At 45.1% G+C, this 13,130-nt stretch overlaps 1 protein-coding gene across 3 annotated transcripts in view; it reads left to right on the top strand.

Moving 5' to 3' along the window:
• Positions 1–13,130, top strand: part of LOC140843149 (histidine decarboxylase-like) — a 65,853-nt gene that overhangs the window by 19,968 nt on the left and 32,755 nt on the right. Inside the window, exon 2 of one of the 3 annotated variants that reach the window (XM_073211816.1) lies at positions 11,672–11,795. The exons of the other annotated variants lie outside the window; for them this stretch is intronic. The gene's annotated coding sequence lies outside the window, so the exon portion shown is untranslated. The remainder of the gene's footprint in view (positions 1–11,671; positions 11,796–13,130) is intronic. 3 annotated transcript variants of the gene reach the window in all.

The following is a 13,130-nucleotide window of genomic DNA, read 5'->3' as shown; positions in this document are numbered from 1 at the left end:
CTTTTGATGTTCTTTGCAATGCAGAATTGCTACCTTTATTATGTACGAAGAGATTGAAGGGCTTTTTTATATCTGGCAGGCCTACGGCTGGTGCCTGTTATGAAGCAGTTTTTATTTCCAGGAAGGGGGCTCTTGCCTTTTTTGTCCAGACAGTGGCTTTCAGTCTGGTTCCCCCAGGAGGATGCAGAAGGGCCTTGCCATCGCTGAGAATCCGGGAATCCAGATTTTTGCAGAACCCGGCGGCTCCTAGGAATTCTTACCTGCCCCCACCTTGTCCTGGGCTGGGGTAAGGAGTTAACGACCTTTTTCTTCTCTGGCTTTAGTGCCCTTTCTCCCTGGGTGAGGAGGAAGCCTTAGTACTGGACTTGCTGTTGGCAGATTTGTGCCTTTTTTCATGAGGCTCGGTATCCTGAGTCTGACAGGAGTTGCAGGAGGCCTTCTGTGCCTTTTGCACAATTTTCCTGGATGTCACTGGCAAAGAGGAGGTCATCTACGTACCGCAGGAGGGCGCAGCATGTGGCATCTCTCAGAAAGCTGGCAAGGTCTGCGGCCGATGCCTCTCTAAAGAGAGTGGGTGAGTTCTTGAACTCTTGTGGAAGCCGCGTCTATGTTAACTGCATCTGCCACCCCGTATCCAGTTCAGTCCGTTGAAAGGCAAATAAGAGCTGGCTTTGTGGGGCCAGCCGGAGGTAGAAAAAGGCATCTTTAAGTCTGGGCAAGTGAATCATTTGGTAGACTCTGGGATCTGGCTGAGGAGGGTATACGGGTTTGGAACCTCTGGGTGTAAAGAAACAGTCACTTTATTAATGGCTCACAGTTCTTGAACAAGTTGGTACTCTCCTCCTGACTTTTTGAGTGGTAGAAGCCAGGTGTTCCAGGGTGACAGACATTCAATTAGAATGCCTGCCTCTCTGAGTCTGATCAGGTGTTCCTGGATGCCTGCTCTCACCTCTTGTGAGAAGGAATACTGCCACTGTCTTTGTGGCTCCAGAATAGTTGCAGTCTTTTTCACTGAAGGGGCCTACAGAGAGAGTGACCACAGAGTGTTCTGCCCCTATGTCAACTATAAAAGTCATGTTTTGGCCCCCCACTTTCATTTCGACCGTGGGCTCATGGGGGCCGAGTGTGAGAGAGCCCGGTCCTAATCTGAGTCTGCTCCTGCCAGGCCAGTGAGCCTTTCCCCGTGAGGCTCCTCCCGCCAGAGACTGGGCCTCGGGGCTTTGCCTCCGTTGGGGCACTCATTCTTCCAATGCCCTTTTTCTTTACAGTAAGCACACTGGTCTTTGGCTAAGGGGGACCTGGGCTTCCCCCCTCTTGGTGGCTGGCGCTTCTCTCTGCCTTCTGCCCATCTCTCTCTTTCAGGGCAGCTGCCAGGAGGCTGGCCTTTTTCTTCATTCTTTTTTTTCAGCATCCCTGTCAGCTTGAACTTCTCTGTTCATGTATACTTTGTTGGCAATTTCAGTCAGCTGAGGGATATGCATCCCAGCAAAGCCCTCAAGCTTTTGGAGCTTTCCTCTGATGTCTGGGGCAGCTTGGGCTACAAATGAGGTATTTACCATCTGCTAGCTTCCTAGTGACTCAGGGTCAAAAGGGGTGTAGACGTTTTAAGTTTCACACAGTCTTTCATGATAGTCCCCAGGAAACTCTCCTGGTTGTTGAGTGACTGAAGAAACTTTAGCATGTTCATAGGCTTTTTGGACCCAGCTTTGATCCCCTGGAGGAGGGCATCCTGATATTGGTGGATCTGGTGCTGTCCCTCAGGGTGGTGAAGTCCCTCTTGCGGTGCTCCTCAGGGGCAGCAATTTCAGCCTATGCACCCCCACCAAGGACCCTGGCTGCCTCCTCTCTTCCATTGTGAACAGGGTGTGGAGAATCTGTTGACAGTTTTTTGATAGATTGGCTGATGAATTTGGAAGAGGGATTACATAAGATCAACCAGGGCTTGTGGCTTTTCTGACAGGGTGTCAGTTGTGAAGAAGGGTTGATAGTAAAACACGGACTGGCCGAGCTGGATGGTCCCATATTTATTATGTCTTTCAGGCTCCCGCATCTCTTGCACTGGCATCTGAAGGGCACCTGCTCCCGGCTGAGGGTGCAGTCTGGCTGCTGGTCCGGGGCGGGTGGGTTCACTGGTTCTAGAGTTGGCAGGGAGGCTGACTGTGGTGGGGTATCAGGGACCCGGGGATGGGTGCTGATGGCCTTGGAAGCAAATAAGGCGGGGGCAATATTAGCTCTTCCTCTGGGTCACCAGTAAATTTTGCAGAGGCTCAGGCTTCTGTTGATTCTTTGCAGGGTTCTTTGTTGAGGCAACTAAGACTCTACCCTGTGCTTGCCTGTTGCAAGCGAATCGCACTCAAGGGGGAAGAGTCTGGGCAACTTCTAACCAGGAGTTAAAGTATGGGACCTGATTAGGATGACCTGAATCTCTAGGGATGACCCGCCAGGCTCAGAGGATTGTTAGGACATCTAGGGTTCCTTCTGGAGGCCACCCTACAGTAAAGGTGGGCAATACAGATTCACACAGGTTTTCAACCTGCCAGGAGTTAATTTTACTCAGTTGTTTTCTGAAAATCTCTTCCTGAAATCCTTGATTATAGTGTCATGGACTGTTGGTTTACTATGCCCTGACCCCAGGACGTGTTCGTGGGTGGCACAGCGACAACAGGCAAGGGAGAGATGCCTCCTCTAGAGAGCAGACCAGCCAGATGCCCGTCCGTTCGCGCTCCTCACGGAGACTTTGGCCAGCCTTTGGCTAAGGTGCACCTGTGTAAGTCCCGGGCCAGGTCAGCCGAAGCTGAATCACTGATATGCCGTGACGGCTGACCGTGAGAGCGGTTGAGGGCCCACGCAGATTCTGTAGCACAGGCTGTGGAAACAGATTCAGGGCAGGCTGAGTGACGTTAGCCACCTTGAACACCCACACACCCACACACACACACACACACACACCAGAGTTTAAGCATTCCTCCCCTGGGAATGTCTACCTGTGACACTTCTAAGAAGTCTCCGGGAGGAGATCAGGCTCCCCTTTCACCCCAACAGGTGGGACTGGCTGGGTCAGGTGCCCCGGGGACTTACCGGATTTGATGTCGGAACTGGGTCCTCACTTGCCAAGGCTCCCTGAGTCCAGCTGGAACAGCGGAGCGGGCCGGCTCAGGGCAACCAGGGGGTGGGGGTGGGGGTGGGGGAGACTGCTGAAAGATCAGGCAGGTCGCGCCATCTCCGTTGCTATTTCCCCTTCCATCACCGCCCAGCCATTGCCCCAAACTGGTGGCAAAAAAGGGCCACTGTGGTTGGGTTTCCTGGTCAGGGAACCAAATGTTACAGAAAATACTGGAAAACCTGGACTGGATCACTGACAGAAAAACCAAGTGGCTCTCAGAGGTCTAGGAGTGTTGAGGCTTTATTTCACACCAGTGGGCTCAGAGGGGGGGAGTCATCTCCCAAAAAGTCTGAGCCCCAAACAAAGGCAAAGGGAGCAATATATATCTTTCTGCTTCCTTTTCTGTAATATTCCTACGTGCCCAGCAAGCGAGCAGGGAAGGGGGAGGGAGTGAACCTTGGGAACTGGTGCTTGGCAGAGCGGGAAACCAAGGCAGTGTTTTTTTGTTGTTTGTGTTGAAGAGGGGTTGAGACAGAGGGGAGCTACCGTCTAGCCCTCCTAAATTGCTGTGCTTGGAAATCTTCTCTATCACTAGGATCTCTGATATGGAGCTTCTCCACCCCTGTACCCTTAGTGAAGCTGCCTGACCTTCACTTCCTCCATGCCCCACCTCCACTGAGGCTGTTACCGTCAGGATTCGAGGCCCTTCATGGCCAGTCACTTCAATGCAGCCTCCTAGATTCCTCTTTTCCTTAAACTCTGTAGGCTAAGGAAACCTAGGTCACCTCAAATGCCCACTCTCTCCTGCCCTATTTGGAAACAATGTAGAAGTTCAGGGGGTGCATGTGGTTACTGGGAGTGTACGCTGACACATTCTAGCCTTGGCAGCTTCTTCACCCCTTATCCATCTCTGCTTTCTTAGGGAAGGCCTCCCAGTGGCAGTTGCCAACTCCCTTCAAAGTCCCCAATCCAACCTCAAGTGTTCTTTCAAAGCAGGTGGTTCCCTTCCTATATGGAGATGAAGTAGGCTGCTGGTCTCAGACTTTACAGGCATCAAAATTACCTGGAAAATGTACTAAAACACAGCTTGTTAAGCCCCACCTGCAGAATTTCTGATTCAATGAATTTTGGGTGGGGTCAAAGCATGCATATTTCCAAGAGGTTACCAGACAGTACTGATGCTGCTGGTCCAGGGATTGCACTTTTGAGAACCACTGACTTAGGCCAGCATTTTCCCAACTGCTCAGTAGAGCCCTCAGGACTTCTGAGGGGCGATGGAGAATTCCTTGCAGAGCATGGGTAAGGGGCTCTGGGAATCCCTACCCTAGCTCTAGTCAAAGCAGCTCCATGTGTATGTTTTACATAGTGAATTTGCAAGTAGGTTTCACAGAAGAAGTGTTCCAAAAACCTTAAAAAAAAAATCCTCTAGCCCATGCCAATCTATCCCTTGTACTGAATTTATAAACCCACTCATCTCTTGATTATTCTGTGCCTATTAGTTTCACCTTCTCAACTGGCATTCAACTTCCAGGAATGAAGTAATGGAAAAGAGGAGACCAAGTCAGAGGATCGGGGTTCAAGTCCTTGTTTGTTACATATTGGTTAAAGACCTTTAGGAGTTACCTGAGCTCTTACAGGCCTTGTGTTAATTTTTTAGGCCTTGTGACACCTGGTGCATAGGGACTTATTGTCAACAAAAATGTATAGGTTATGAAGCCTACTGTTTTTTTTGACATTATTTAGTACAAATAGGAATTTTGTGACTGATTCATTCAGGTGTTTCTAGGAAGGTTTATATTTGTGCTGTCTGCTGTGAATCACATTTCTTGATATATGGGTGGCTGCTCTCCTATGGAATGGCTACCACAGTGACATTTAGGTTTAGATGTACAGACTGTATAGGTGTTCAGTGAGAGGCACGGTTAGAGTTTTGTAGGATGCCACAGGCTGAGATTGGCCTTGCTTTTGGAGAAGGAAGGACAGGAGAGGCTGGCAATGATTGGTTGTTGGCATCAGATGTGAAGGAGCAGGGCCCCCTTTTTTGGGGATCCCCTTGTGCTTGGTAACTAAACAATGAAAACAAAATATGATTTAAAAAAAGGTGTTGGCCTCTCACTGGTTCTGATCAGAATGCCTGTGATTTGGTGTTGAATTCTGAGGGAAAAATCCTAGTGACATGATCATTGCTTTTAGTGCATATGTGTGTGTTCTCTACTTGTTCAACAGCCGTCTTCCCTATCAACATTCCACTACAACCCACAACTCCCAGACTCACAATGCACCCTTCTTCATCCCTGAACATGTTGCTTAGCTCTTGTACATATGGGTGGAAAAATCCTGGGGTGAAATACCTCTGAAACCTAAATCAGTCAAAGGGAGAAATAAAGTTAAGAAACCCATTTATTTCTTACAAGCAGTTACCCCCTGACCAGGCTGCAGCTGAAGAGAGCTCCACCCAACCTCTCCAGTCTAGATAAACCTTCTCATGCCCCTGTAATTACCTATTGATATGCAGATGGCCTAAAACTTTCTACCCTTTGGAAACACTGATTGATATGCAGATGCTCTAAAGCCAGGTGAAAGATTCTGGGAATATTGCAATTTTACCCATAGCCCAAACCTCCAGAAATCTCGCCTCACAATCTACATGTTCTCCATCTTCCGCAATGGCCCCTGTGCAAGAAAACTGGAGCATTGTACCCAGGTAACAACATAAAAAAGCAGGAGCAGAAAAATCATGGTAATCCTCAAGCTGGAGGCTTCAGCGAGGTTCCGAGTCCTACGCAGATTAAGTCCATAGCTGATGCACGCATTCCATAGGCAGACAGTAGCTGAACAGCTGGGGAGTTCAGAGCAATCATCATGTGGTGGCTGCAGCCAGGGGGTGCGTCCAGGCCCCAAGGACTGTAGAAGAAAATAACTTTAAGGGTGATATGATACATGTTTTAATGGCACCAACATAGGCAAATGTTGATCAGGTACATGCAAGAGGGTGATCCTATGGTAGGACAGTGGCAGGAATGAGATGTCGTCCTGGTCTAGTATACCAGACTTTTACCCCCTCCCTGTGGGAGTTACAGATGGGTCAATATAAAGGGCTTCAGAGGGCACATGCACTGGTCATAAATATAAAGGGAAACCTACCTATAAGATGCTTTTAACTCCTGGATGTTTTGGGTACACTACCATGATCTTTGGGGCTACACTGGTGTTACTCCAGGACTACACACGAGGCCAGCTTCCAGGTCTTTTCCCCAAGGTGCCAGGAGGACCAGCTATCACTGGTCTATGAGTTGAAATGTTCAGGTCCATGAGTTGAAATGTTGAAAAGCCATGTCCACTCAACAGTGTCTTCAAGGTTTAATGCAGTTGGGGCTGGTAGCAGGATGTTGCTCTCCTGGCCATATCCTGGCTTCAATAACGCCTCTTTGGTTTGCACCTACAGTTGTATAGAGGCGGCAAAGTGTGTCAGTATATCCACAAGGTTCAGAGCTCCTTTTTGGGGCTTCTCATTCAAATGCCATAGCACTGCCCTTAAGCAAATTGACCAGCCCTGTAGACTGCTTCTGTTTGACTTCAGGCCAGATTTCAACAAACCATTGTACCTCTCTATCATTCCTGGCCCAGTAGGGTTATATGGTACATGAAACTTCACTTAATTCCTAACTGCTGTACCCATTCTTGTAATGCATGTACAGTAAAGTGGGTGCCTCGTTCACTCTCAATCACACATGCTGGCCACAGGCTGCAAAGAGGTACTCTAGACTCCTCTTGGGGGTTTGCTGATCTGCCCGATGTTCAGGAAAAGCAACCAATAGGCCAGTAGCTGTGTGCACATGTCATGTTATACTGATATCCTTCTCCTATGGGCAGAGGCCCAATATAGTCTATCTGCCACCTGACAAGGGGTATTGGCTACTTTGCTATTGTCCCGTGTTGCTGTGGGGCTTGGTCTAAGTTCCTCTTAGAGCACACAGAGCCCTCACCTGGGCTCTGCTGACTTTTTCAAAGGTCAACAGCAAGCTCTACCAATGGGCTACAGCCCACATTGTCTTTGGCTCTGTGTGCAACAAACACTGATATAACCATTGGGCTACATCAGAGGCAGGCTTTCCGTCTAGCCATGCACCTGGGTCAATGTGTCTGCTTCATCATTCCCTGGAGATGCCAAAGGATATACGGTGACAGTCTTAGTCTCACCAGAGGCCCACAGGTCTTGACACAACTCTTGCCCTCAAAGGGGCTGGTGACCAACCATCCAGTTGGCATGGTACCATATTGGTAGCCACAGGGTCAAACCCTGATAGACAGCCCAGCTGTCAGTGCACACAACTATAGGGGAGGGCTCTTGGGTGATCATGAGCCATAGTGCCTGCAACTCAGCCCATTGGCTGCTGTTGCCCTCTCCATCCTCCATCCATATTGTCTCAGTCTTAGGATGGAAAGCCACAGCCCTCCACTACGGGGGCTGCCCATGACTGGAGCCATCTATGTACCAAGCATCTTCAGGTCTAGGAGCTTTTCCCTCCTGATAAGTACTCACGGCTACCAATGGCTCAAAAGCAAGTTCTTCTTGCTTTCCACTGGTATATGTCACTGCCCCTTATGAGCATTGGAGTTCTCCACTTAAGGGGCTGGTAGAGCGAGCACTACACTGCTGGAAATCACCCTGTATAGGCCAGTGTAGGTGTCTGTGCCAATGGTTGGTTGCAGTAAATCCTTACCTGTCAAGGGGCCATAGTCCTCTGTCGACCACCTCCTGTCTTAGGTTGGTATTTACAATTCAACCATATCTTTACCTGTCATTGGCTGCCATATTTGATGTTAAATCTCACGATTTATAAGTGGGGGGCTGTCTGCAATTTCAAATGATGCAGGTCTCTTAAGGCTTGTTGGATGAGTTTCCACATGCTGCAAAGGACACAAGGCCCTAGTAACAGCAATAGAAGACGTAAAATGCCTAGGGTTACGAGAGGTGTGACTGTGCCAGAGACTATTCAGGGGCTCTTTGAACATGTCTTTTATCTGATTTAATATATCAGATGCAGTTTTGGCTGCAAATAAGATATGATTTAAATGGTTCTGTGGTGACTGGGGATAGAACTCCCCCTTTTTTGTTTTTTCCAATTGAGCTTTAAGGGTGCCATGGGCACGTTCCACAATGCCTTGGCCTTGTGGATTATATGGTATCCCAGTTTTGTGTGAAATATGGATTACATGGCTGAGATCGAACATGTCAAAAGATAGACATAACTTGAATATATATATATAGGTTTTAACAAACTACTAGTTAAATTGCATACACACATTAACAGAATAGGAATACAGATGCGTAACAAAGGCAGACTTACAATTACTAGTTATATCTAATGAAATTAAGAAAACCAGTTAGATAGCTCAGGCATTTGTAAAATTTTATTGACAATATGATGGATATCATCTAATTGATTTTGAAGAGTTTGAGAAAAATCAGACAAATTGAAACAACACATTCTTGGAAACTGTTCACATCCTACATGCTCTTTTAACAGCAGACAGTCCACAGCAGCGCGATTCTGAAGCACTGCAGCTCACACTTCTCCCAGTTCTTGGTTGAGTTCAGATAATACAGAAGCAGTCAAATTTGTTGTTTTGCTATAGCACAGGCCAGCTTAGATATCTCTTTCTGCATTCCATTGAAAAGTCCAGGGACCGGCAGGAGGAATGCAGCTGCAACTGCAACTCTGAAAGTTTCAAGTTTTCATGACAATCAGATGGCAGAGCTCGGGGACGCCTCTTGCTCTTATATCCAGAATGTAGAGCAGGAAGAATGCGTCCCACCCCACAAACACCTCAATAGTGTGAAGAAATGGCTTGATATGTTTTGTCATTACACAAAAATACCCAACCATTTTGAAGTCTGTACCCAGAAGACCATTTTACATTGATTGTAGAGTTACAGTAAGAGGGTACATGAGTACAATCAATACATACACAGTCAGTAATTATAGCAGTACTAACAGGTAAATTTAATTGGGCATCAGGAGTAAGCGTCTTAGGGGGAAGAGTGATATTTCTGTAACATAAACCATTCAGTAATAAAGTTTGGCATTATTCCCTTTGATAGTGCTTTCCAAGTAAATATACATCAGGTAAATAAGCCAAATTACTCAAATATTTTCCTTGATGAGGAGAAGAAATTCCTCTGACATGTTCCAGGGGCCCTCTGGAAAATATCAGAGTTAATTAGAGGTAAAAATACTTTTTAAAATTTGGTCTTGGGAAGTTGTCAAAAGTTTTTAAGGCACTTGCCTAAATAGAATTATAGTTATTAAATAACACTTGTTATTTAACTAGAATGATAATAGAAAGTTTAAAAGCAAATGCAGAAGGTTACATAGTTGTTAACACTTAGCTTAGTCTTTTTAATATTAAGATCTCATTTTCTTAAATACTCAGACAATTCATTGACTTTAAGATAAGAAACTGTTTTAATAAACAATTAGAAAACTTTTTGCAATCTTTCAACATTAAAGGTAGACTAATAAACTTTTGTTCTTTTAACAAACAAAAATTCTAGTCTTGCTATGTACTTGATACCAAGATTTCTTTGCTTTAATCTCACATAGCATGACTATATCAATCTTTTATAAACCTTTTACGATTTTCCTCTTACATTCAGTGTTTTCTTTCCTTGAACAAACAGCTGTACTTTTGAATAGTTATCTTCTTTTACTTTCAACACAATGCATTTTTATTCCTTATACCTTCTCTTATTAAAACATACATTCTTTAGCATACAGAAATGTTTTCCTTATTATATTAAGTAGTTTCACTTAGAACTTAAAACCATTTGGTAACTTAACCTTCAGTGAGCACTGAAAAATAGACCATTGTAAACTGTTACATCAGCAGTCTTCAGATTGATACATTTATGAACATATTTTATCATTTTTGAAAATGTGACTTACAGCACAATTTCTCATTAAGCACAAAATATGTCTATATAACTTAGCAAACTTTAAGAATTTTGGTTACCGCAAAAATTCTCAGGCTGTTTGCAGATATATACACTGTTTTACATTAATACAGTATTATTATTAAGATGTTCATTTGCTACACTTGTTTACTTATTTTTTGCAACCATGCCAGATTACTTATAAAACTTTTACTAAACATTAGACAAAGTCAAGCTTTTCTTTAAACATCTTCTTGAAATATTTAACAGGTAATATCAAATTAAATGACTTTAAGTAAACTTTGGCAGCTGATAACTGTAAGGACATGTCCATTTCACTTAAACTTAAATAGTATTCATGCTTAATATTTTTTATTAAATTTTATGGAAGTTTTAGAATGCCCAATTTTCACAAGCACTTGTTTTAAAATCAATTTTTATTAATACCATCTGGAGGTAGAAAATATTTTTTATTTACACACTTAGACACACAAACATACAGACTGAGACATAATGACTACAGTTAGCAACACTTTTCATATAAAAACAGATACACAGACAAAATGACATAAAGATTTGAGTTACTAATATTTAATTGCCTTCTTTCTTCTTACTTTATTTGATTAAAAGTACTTCAGTTTTCAAGAATACACTCTAAGGGCAAGCAGTTTACATTACTGGGTTAAGGTTTAGACAGCCCCAGTCTGGGGGGCTGGAAATAAAATGCATGTACAATTCTAGCACAAGTTATTGAAAGCTAGGCTGTATTGCAAAAGAGCTATTCTATCTCAGGGACTCTAGTTTAAAACTTGTCAATTTTCAAAGATAATGATGAGCCTAGTAAGTAGAATAGATTTTCACTAAAAGAATTTAGAAAACTAGTTCTATATTGTAGTAGTTCACAGGACTTTTAACTATTTTCCTTGTGGCAAAAATATATTTAGCTGCATAACATTATATTGCATATCTCTTTCAGGGGCTAAGCCTCTCTAATCAGAGAGTTTGTATTGAGGTTAGGTTTGTGTGCAGAAGACAAGACACTTCTTTTTTAGAGTTTAGGGATTGAATTACTCTCAGTTTTCCTAGTTTTTTCTGCCTGAGCTTTAGTCATTTCTTGAGAGCCCCCTGCCTGTCTGATAAGAGTAGGGACTGTGTGACCTCTCACTGCTAGAGCCTTGATTCTGGTTACAAGCTTATTTCGCTTCCTTGGGGCTGCGGACAAGGAAATTCCTAGCTCTAGGATGACTGCCTCTAAGGAAAGGAGATAATAGAATAGAGCTATTTACATGTTGGTTTGAGGGTGTAGCTTGATTATTTTAAGGGCTCTATTTACATCGTGTTAGCTGCAGGACTATCTCCTAAGCTGCGAAAAACAGCATCTTTTAAACGAAATACCTTCTTTGGGGAACCAAGGACATACTTGTTCTATGAATTCTAAAAATTTTGTTAACTGTTGTCCTACTTTTGTGCCATGCGTTCGCAGCACATGCTTAAGTATCTGTACAAACAGGACTTGGTTGTTTCCGGCTCCCATGATACTCTCAGAGGTTAAATGATTCACCGCCCCTTACCCGCTTCATGCGCGCTGTTATCTCCGGCGGCTCTCACGTTCTCCTCCATCCATACTTCAGGTCCCTGTTTGGGCACCACTTGACGGTGCCTGCCATCGAAGTCGAACAGTCTGAAGGGGAGGCGTGGAGCTGAATAAATGTGCAACTCACTCTGAGAGGATGCCCTGTCAAGCTGGAACGAAACGTATAGCTTTTATTCTCCTCTTTTTATACACACTCAGGAAGGGCAGGTTAACCAGGGATCAAGGAACATGTGCTTGAGTGTTGACATACTTTTTTACAAAACAAGCAGACTCTGTCCTCAGGATAGATCCTATCTCAGCACACTCAGACTCAACATCTAGGACTCGTTATTATTCTTAGAGAACTCCCTAATCCCTGACCGTTCTTTCACCCCAGTCTCTCAGCTGTCCTCTCTCAGTTCCCTTTGGGTTTCAACCATTTCCAGCACACAACATAATGATACATCCCCAGTTCATGGCTTAGTGTGTCCATAAGTGCTGCTGTTGAGGGCACAGCAGCATGCAAAGGGGGTGTGACTTTATTCAATTCCCTGTAGCCCACAGTCATACTCCAGGAGCCATCTGGCTTTTTTACTGGCCACACTGGGGAATTAAAAGGACTATGAGTGGGCTTTATGATGCCCACCTTCTCCAGCTCCGGTAGAATTTCTCCAGTTTCCTTGTGCCCTCCAGGCAATTTACACTGCTTAGTATTTGTCACCCACTGAGGTACAGGCAGAGGTACAGGTGGGTGCTTAGCATGTCCCCTCAGAACTGCCTTTATCACACGTACTCTCAGTCGAACTCACCTGCATCAGTCTGTAACCATAGGCCCTACAGGATATCCACCCCCAAAATATATTCAGGGTTGGAAGAAACGTACACAGTATAGTCCTACGGTAAATGCCCCATCTCCAATGGGATTTGGGCTTTCTTCATTCTAGTTGCCTTACCCCATAGCCATCTATCACAGCAGGGGTCCCAGGAAAACATTCAGGGTTGCCCTAAATCAGAGAACATTCAGCTTCTGTGTCCACCAGCACAAGGACACATTGTACATTCATGGGGGACCAATGAATTGTTAATTCTACATGTGGCCTCTGGTCACCACCACATCCACCAAGGTGGGGGCGTTCACCCAGCTCCGCAGTCAAACTGCAATGCTCAGTCATTCTCCTGTGGGGGTGAGGCCCAGGCGGAGCCCGAGTGCTGTCCCCCAGGAGGTCTTGCAGGGACACAGGCAGGACATGGGCTTTGCCTCTGGCTTCTGTGTCCTGGAGTTAAGCAGCTGGAACTGCTGCTCTGGCTTTAATTGGTGCCACAGTTCTAACAAGATCCTGTTGGGCTGCCCATCAAGTTTTTCTTTTACTACCCCTGCTTTTATCAAATCAACCCCTATCTGGGTCCTTGAGACATTCATGGGCCTTTTGTGCCTCTCCTTCCAGTCGTACCCCATACTTCCTTCCATGCTCTCATTGTTTCAACCTCCCCCAGATCTGCTAAAGCACACGTAGCTT

The sequence above is a fragment of the Manis javanica genome, chromosome 8 (assembly GCF_040802235.1).
Source record: "Manis javanica isolate MJ-LG chromosome 8, MJ_LKY, whole genome shotgun sequence".
NCBI classification, from domain to species: Eukaryota; Metazoa; Chordata; class Mammalia; order Pholidota; family Manidae; genus Manis; species Manis javanica.
This window is presented reverse-complemented; position numbering and strand designations above follow the sequence as displayed.